At 36.8% G+C, this 8,687-nt stretch overlaps 1 pseudogene; it reads left to right on the top strand.

The window, feature by feature from the left end:
• Positions 1–2,962: 2,962 nt before the first annotated feature.
• Positions 2,963–5,993, top strand: LOC129499166 (glyceraldehyde-3-phosphate dehydrogenase-like; annotated as a pseudogene).
• Positions 5,994–8,687: the final 2,694 nt, after the last annotated feature.

Below are 8,687 nucleotides of genomic sequence, written 5' to 3'. Positions count from 1 at the left end.
TGGGTATTTATAGCAGCAATGTCCACAGTGGCCGAACTGTGGAAGGAGCCTCGGTGTCCATCGAAAGACGAATGGATAAAGAAGATGTGGTCTATGTATACAATGGAATATTACTCAGCCATTAGAAATGAATTTACATTTAATTATATATAACTGTAAATCCACTGAAAATCCACCATTCCACACAATAAATTGATAATAGTCTGTTTACAGCTGTGGAATGTTGGCTTGTTAACAGGAATCCAGAAATGAAATTAGTAAGTTAATAAGTATGAGCATATTTTGAGTTCCTGATGCATGTTTCCAAATTACTTCTGAAAGGGTGACACCACTTTACAGTATCATTGGTAATGCATGAAAATATTAATTAAAATCTTTTTTGAGGAATAAACAATGTTACTTTTGTAAAAATTTGCTTCCTTAGTAGGTATGAGGTACATTATTCCAATATGCATTTGTTTGTTTTTCTAACAAAAGTTGAGTATTTTCCCATAAATTTAATAGTTAGATTTTGTATGTGTGAATGATTTGGTTATGTTTTTGGCTGTTTATCTATTGAAATCTTAGTGTTTTTCTATTATTATTATGAACTGTGTGTTATGTACATATATAATATCCTCTTATCTTCTATATATGTTATAGAAGAATATCTTCTATAATTACCTATATTTATTATATTTGTTTTTTCAATCTATAACTTGTCTTTTAAGTCTGTTTATGCATTATTTAAAAAAGTATCAGGGATACCTGGGTGGCTCAGTCTGTTAATCACCCTACTCTAGATTTCGGTTCTGGTCATGATCTCAGGATCCTGGGATTGAGCCCTGAAACAGGCACCACCCTCAGCAGGAAGTCTGCTTCTCCCCCCACCCTTCCTTCTGCCCCTCCATGTGCTCTCTCTCTTTCTCTGAAAATAAATAAATCTTTTTTAAAAGTCTTTTTTAAAAAAAGCATCAGTATAGTATATCTGCTGAGCTTTCCTTTAATAATTGTTTTCTGAAGCATCTGGAAAGTTCTTTCTTACATCATCCTCCAAGTTGATAAATATAGAATTCCATTATTTTTTTTCTACTATTTAAGTTTTTATATAATCCTTTTAGCATTTTGATTATGAGAAGATGATGTTATTTTCTTTCTTTCTTTCTTTCTTTCTTTCTTTCTTTCTTTCTTTCTTTCTTTCTTTCTTTCTTTTTTTTTTTTTGATGGTGTTATTTTCTTCCTGTTTCTTGTGTGGGTATTTATTGAGCTTTCTGAATATATGGATTCATCATTTATCATCACATTTGAAAAATGTTGAACCATTATCTCTTCAAATATTTTTTCTGTCTGCCTCTGCCTCTGGGGATTCCATTGCAAATACATCTATCCACTTAAGGTTGTCTCATAATTTACTGATGCTTTGTTCACTTCAAAAAAAAAATTCTCTGTGGGTGTTTCATTTTTAGATAGTTTCTATTGCTATGCTTTCAAGTTTATTAATCCTTTCTTCTGTGGTATCTACTTTGCCATTATTCCCATTCAGGGTATTTTTCATCTTACACATCACAGTTTTCTTCTCTAGCAGCTTGATGTAGGTCTTTTAAAAAATATTCTATGTCTCTATTAACTTTTTGAACATATAGAATATAGTTATAACAACTGACTATTGTCTTTGCTAATTCCAATTTCTTTGTTAGTTCTGGGTCTGTTCAATTAGTCTTTTCCTTAGCAAACAAAGGAAGCATTTTCTTCCTTTTCTTGTGTGTGTGCCCCATCAATTATTATTCAATACCAGATATTGTGAAAATCATCTTGTTGAGTGTGGGATATTTTTGTATTCCTTTAGACATTCTTGAGTTTTGCTCTGGAATGTAGCTAGGTCACTTGCAAAAAGTTCTGTCTTTCATGTCTAGCTGTGGAGATGTGTTAGGTGGCACTGGAGCCGTGCTTATATACAGCCAACTTCTCCAATTATGCCACTTCTGAGGTAAAACCCTTCTGTGAACTCCACCCAGTCACGAGACTTTCATCTCAGTGGTAGGAATGGGTCTGTTCCTGGTGCTGTGTGAATGTGGGCACTGTTCCCATATTGTTTCATATATTTTGTCCATATTTCGGTTGTTTCCAGTGGGATTATTAATATGATCCCTGATTACTCCATTCTGTTTAGAACTGTGATTTCTTTTTTTTTTTTTTTAATTTTTATTATTTATGATAGTCACAGAGAGAGAGAGAGAGAGAGAGGCAGAGACATAGGCAGAGGGAGAAGCAGGCTCCATGCACCGGGAGCCCGACGTGGGATTCGATCCTGGGTCTCCAGGATCACGCCCTGGGCCAAAGGCAGGCGCCAAACCGCTGCACCACCCAGGGATCCCTAGAACTGTGATTTCTTTAGGTATCTCGGAATTCATTCTTTGTATTAGATTGAGGTGAATGTCTATTTTGGTTTTTTTCTTTTACTCTACCCAGATTACCTACTCCAACACCAACTAGTAAATATTTTCGTCCCTGGTTGTCTTTGATATTTACCTTGTACTGTTTATTGGAATCCATTTCTGAATTAGCTCTTTGGTACAGAGGATCTTCTAGTCTATTTTTGCCTCAGAGGTATACTTTTTTTACCTGCAGCTGCTTTGCCATATATTTTTAATACCTGATAATGCTAATCTACTTTATTATATTTTTCCATTAAATTTCCCACTAAGAATTTTTTAAATGCATTTTGTTATACTTATTCTTTTCTATCCATTTAGGAAACATTTTGTCAAATTTTTAAAAACCATTCTGGGACTTTTCTTAAGACCAGATTAAGTATGTAAATTAGCTTGGAGATGAAACAGAGACATTTTATATAATATTTGTCTTCCTATCCAGGAACATAAATAGCGCCATCTATCTTCTCTACTCACTCAAATCTTTTATTTGTTTTTATTTTTTAAAAGATTCTATTTATTCATGAGAGACACAGAGAGAGGGGCAGAGACATAGGCAGGGGGAGAAACAGGCTCCCTGCAGGGAGCCCCACGTGGGACTTGATCCCAGGACCCCGGGGTCATGACTTGAGCCAAAGGTAGACACTCAACCACTGAGCCACCCAGATGTCCCAAATCTTTTGTTTTAATTTACCATAAGTTTTTATCGTTTCTTCACAAAGATCTTTTTTTTTAAAAAAAATTTATTTATTTATTTATTCATGAAAGACACACAGAGAGAGACATAGAGACATACACAGAGGGAGAAGTAGGCTCCCTGCAAGGAGCCAGATGCAGGACTTGATCCCAGATTCCAGGATCACGCCCTGAGCCAAAGGCAGACGCTCAACCGCTGAGCCACCCAGGCGTCTCTCTTCACAAATATCTTATATATTTTTCTCTCAAATACTTGGTGTGTTTTGCTATTGGAAATTGGCCTTTATCTTGTCAGTTTGTTTTCCTACATCACATGTATACACGTGTGTGTCTGTGTGTTTATACTCACACCTATTTAGTTTCTTATATTCCATAGTATATCCAGTTGTTTTTAGAACTGAATCCTTGGCTTTTCTCAGTAATCATATTACTGGAAAATAATGGTATTTTCATCTCTTTGTTTGCAATACTTGCATAAGCACATTAAACTAAACTGAGTCTTGAAAGTAGATACAGCATAGAGTTATAATACAAAAAATAGTAGTCTAGCTCCTAGACAGAATTGAAAAAAAACTGAAATTTTTTGATAAGTCTTTTAAGAATACCAAAGGGAAGCTCTCTACTCCTCCACATTAGGCAAATAGCTGCATCTTCTAGTGCCAGCCACCTCCCCAAGACATGATGGAAAAGGTTGGAGTGAACGGATTTGGTGCTATTGAGCACCTGGTCGTCAGGGCTGCTTTTAATTCTGGCAAAGTTGATATTGTTGCTATCATTGACCCCTTAATTGACCTCAACTACATGGTCTGCATGTTCCAGTATGATTTTACCCTTGACAAATTCAATGGCACAGTCAAGGCTCAGGACAGGACACTTGTCACCAATGGAAAGTCCATCTCCACCTTACAGGAGCGAGATTCTGCCAACATCAAATGGGGTGATGCTGTGCTGAGTGTGCTGTGGAGTCCACTGAGGTCTTCAACACCATGGAGAAGGGTGGGGCTCGCTTGAAGGATGGGGCTGAGAGGGTCACATCTCTGCCTCTTCTGCTGATGCTCCCATGTTTTTGATGGGCATGAACCATAAGAAGTATGACAACTCCCTCAAGATTGTCAGCAACGCCTTCTGCCCCACCAACTGCTTGCCCTCTCTGGCCAAGGTCATCCATGACAACTTTGGCATCATGGAGGGACTAATTGCCACAGTCCATGCCATCACTGTCACCCAGAAGACTGTGGATGGCTCTTCTGGGAAGTTTGAGGGGCTTCTCAGACTGTGTTTCTACTGGCACCAAGGCTGTAGGCAAGGTCATCTCTGAGCTTAATGGGAAGTTCATTGGCATGGCTTTCAGTGTTTCCACCCACAACATGTCAGTTGTGCTACCTACAGAAAGCTGCCATATATGATGACATCAACAAGGTGGTGAAATAGGCATTGGAGGGCCCCCTGAGGGCATGTTGGGCTCCTCTGAGGACCAGGTTGTCTCCTACTCTTCCACCTTTGATTCTGGGCTGGCATTGCTCTCAATGACCACCGTGTAAAGCTCATTTCCTGGTATGACAATTAATTTGGCTATAGCAACTGGGTGGTGGAGCAACATGGCCTCCAAGGACTAATAGCCCCCTGGACCAGTAGGCCCATCAAGAGCAATGGGAAGAGAGAGGCCCTCAGCTGCTGGGGAGTCCTTGTCCCTACTCATCCTCCAGCACACTGAGAATTTCCCAACCTCTACAGAATTCCCATCTTAGAATTCCTGATGAAGGGGAGGGACCTGGGGAGCCCTACCTTGTCATGTACCATCAATAAAGTATAGAGTACCCAGCCAAAAAAAAAAAAAAAAAATACCAAAAGGAGAATACAAACGTAACATGAAGAAAACTTTTTAATTTTTTTCTCTATTTCCTATCTAATACCATCTCACACATGGAGCTGATCTTTTATTCAATTTATCCCTCAGTCCTCTCTCTATCCCCATTTTTCAAATCCAGCTCACAGAGAGCTGAATCCTTCCCCTCCACATCAATCACCTAAACTTCCCTGGATTTTCTGATAACTCTTTGTTATTATGTTGCTATTAATTTCTCCTTGCTGGCTTTCCCAGTTCTTTACTTCACCATCACTATTCAACACAAAAAATCTCCCTCAGAGCAAATATTCAATGGAAATTAACCTAGAACGAGGTGGGGTGGGGAAAGGGATTCAGGATACCCATACCTACAGTTTCATGTGTTTACTAAACAGATGACTGAATAATTCTCATTAGCTAAGAAAATCTAAACATTGTCAAGTCCTCTGGGTCTCTAAATATTTAAAAGGCCTTCCTTTTATTGCACCTTATACAGAAAATTCTATGAACCGATTTTTATATAATTGTACACAATTTTCAAATTTAAAAAGTTTGAAAGCTTTTTAAATTTGAAAATGTTACCTAGGGATGCTGCTTAATGCCCCCTGAGGGTCGGTAAAATGCTTTAGTGCCATCTGCTGGTTCCTGGAGCTGTATCTGGCACTTAACTCCAATTGCTTGCCAAGTCTTTTTATTTTATTATTATTTTTATTTTTTCAACTCCTAGCTCCCCACCACTGCATGGCAAAACAACCAGAAAAATAATTGCCATTTCTGGTGACAGGACCACAAGTGCTCAAATTCATAATAATGTAAATGACTTTGACTGGGACATAAGATGAAGAACAAATATTAACTTCTTGTTCATTGAACTAATCATGTATTTGTTGCCACTTGACTCCAGTGTAGATTTCACATGCTGAATTGACATGCCTCATTACATATATCTTATTTCATTTCTCACCAACGGATATATTTTCAAGTAGTGTTCCATCAGTTGTGATATATGATACAAGTAATGTACAAAAAAAAAAACAAAACAAACAAACCTCAAAGTTTCTGAATAATTTGCTTTTTTTACAGTTGGAATATATCTAAGTCATTACTGTAGCAATACTACTTTCATTCACTTACATTCTGATATACATTTCCTGAACAGGAAAGAGATACATACATATACAGTTTACACTATTTACATTCACTCACTCACTCATTTGTTCAGCCAATAGATATTTACTGTCATCCACACCCCAGGGATTGACAGCAGGGATTCACCAGTGAGCATGAGAAAGCCTTGTCTTCAACACTATCCTTGGACCTAATTAAGGCCTGCAGACTACATATTACAAATATATTTTAAAAATTTGTTTAAAAATGTAGGAGCCTGTCCCTCAACATCTGCCTTTTAGCACTTCTGTAGTATAATCTGAACATCCAGTCTCTGATTTGTGTGGTTAAGCATCAGGAGACTGGTCTCTTGTTCTGTGTCCTCAACTAAAAGAAAATCCTGTTTGAATGCACTGAATGTTTATGAGCTATACTGCTTCTGGACACTGTGTCAGAGTGTAAGGAAGATTTGAACGTAAAAGGGCTTAGATAGGAAAAAAAGACAAATTAATTAACTTGTCACATTCTTCCCTTCAGACTGCATGAACATAATATGATTTCTGCATAATTGTTACTTCTAAATAGTTCCAAACATAATTTCTTGTTTCGTTTTCCAATTTATGGGTCTGGATATACTCATGAACAAGCAAAGTATATCTCAATAATTGGATATGATAGCTGAAGACTGTTTACAATATTGAGCAATTCATATGAGTTAAATTTGAAAATAGGTAGATATAGATGTAACATGAATGAAGGGTGATACTAATTTTATACACTGTCAACTAGTTGGACATTGAATGGCAAGCTTGTGCATAATTTATGTTTTGTGAAAGAATTTTATTTATTTGCGAGAGAGAGAGAGAGAGAGAGAGAGAGAGAGAGAGCACAAGCAGGCAGAGGGGCTGAGGTAGAGTGAGAAGCCGACGACCCCTCACTGAGCAAGGAGACAGATTCCCCTGGGATCTCAAGGACCCTGATATCCTTACCTGAGCTGAAGTCAAACGTTTAACTGACTGAGCCACCCAGGTACCCCTTGTAAAAATATTTAACAAGGTAATAAGATTTACCAAAAAATAAAAAAACTTCAGCTTTAATTTTATTTGAAATTTTGTCATTAATTATGATCGGTTTTACCTTCTTAAAAGAAAGATAACTGTTGAAAACAAGTGAAAAATAAAATGTATTGACTTTTTACTTAGATCATGTTTTTATGAAAATATATTTGTTTTGTATACTTTGAATATAATTAAAATTTTTTAATCTTTTTGATCATTTTTGTCAACACAATTTGTGAAAATCTGGGCTAAACAACATAATTGGTAATTTTGCTGAAATGAAGGCAAAATTTTATGAGATAAATATATAGGAATGCTTTAGCTCTATATGTCTTTATTACTCATCCAAAATTATCAGCCAATCAACATTATACCCAGACAGATACAATAATTAAATACTGTCATCTTTTATATTTTGTCATCTTTCATTCATATAAAAATTTCTTTTATTTTGTCATTATAAATGTTTACTTGTCAAAGCTGTAGGTTATAACAGTTAACAGTAGAGGAGGAGTCAATAGTGTGTTAGGTTGACTTGTAACTTTTAAATACTTACACCATCAGTAGGTGAGTCTTTATTTGCACACTTGCCCAGCCTCCATTGATCTTAGGGGCTACCTTCATGTCAGCCTATATGATGACAGTAGTCAAGAGAGTCGACACAAGAAATAAATAGGCAAGCACATCAGAGTGTTCCAGGTAGTCATAAATGCTGTGAAGAAAATTCAAGCGTGGTGTATTTGATGGATAGAAAGATGCTCTGTTGTGACTGGAGGGGAATAAACTTCAATATCAGTCCTGTCTGGGGTGAATCTCCATTTTGTCAAGACTTCTCATTCAGGTCTCTGCTTAAATGTTCCCTCCTCAGAGAGTACTTCTCCAACCACTCAGGTTATAACAGTTAACAGTAGAGGAGGAGTCAATAGTGTGTTAGGTTGACTTGTAACTTTTAAATACTTACACTAATGTCTTTTAGCCTCTCTATGGCTTTGTAGTAATGTCACTAGCGTACTTATCACATTACTTGATGCTTTTCTGGTTTATCTATTTGCTTACTGTTTGTCTCTTCCTGGTGGAAAATAGATTCCATAAGAGTAGAAAGCCCAGCTGTCTTGTTCACCACTATATGGCTACCTAGTATAAAGCACACCTGGAACGAACCAAAATACCAATACCAGAGACTAAAAGAGGTAGGGTGAAAGTGGGAGAGTATCCTCTAAAAACAACTTATTCATTCAAATGACTGTTAGAAACCGTGGAGTGGAGGTAGAGTCCTTGCCTTGCACAGTAAATTGAAATGAAGAACAGAATTCATCACTCCTCTGTAATGTCATCCTTCATCAGATGAAAGAACATATGTTTAAAATACCATCTCTGAAAACCATGTTTATCCTTGCATCAAGAAATATGTATCAGTTATAGTTAAAGTTATGAATTTAATGAATGTAAATAGCAAAAACTATGAAAAGGATTTTTAGACAACTGATATTTTAAATTCAACTAACAACTGTGAAAGTAGGTTTGTTCTGGTCCTCAACTGAATAATCAATCACCCAGGAGATGGGTGTA

This window comes from Nyctereutes procyonoides, unplaced genomic scaffold (assembly GCF_905146905.1).
Source record: "Nyctereutes procyonoides isolate TBG_1078 unplaced genomic scaffold, NYPRO_anot_genome, whole genome shotgun sequence".
NCBI lineage: Eukaryota > Metazoa > Chordata > Mammalia > Carnivora > Canidae > Nyctereutes > Nyctereutes procyonoides.
The sequence above is the reverse complement of the archived record's forward strand: the minus strand, read 5'-3'. Positions and strand labels throughout refer to the sequence as shown.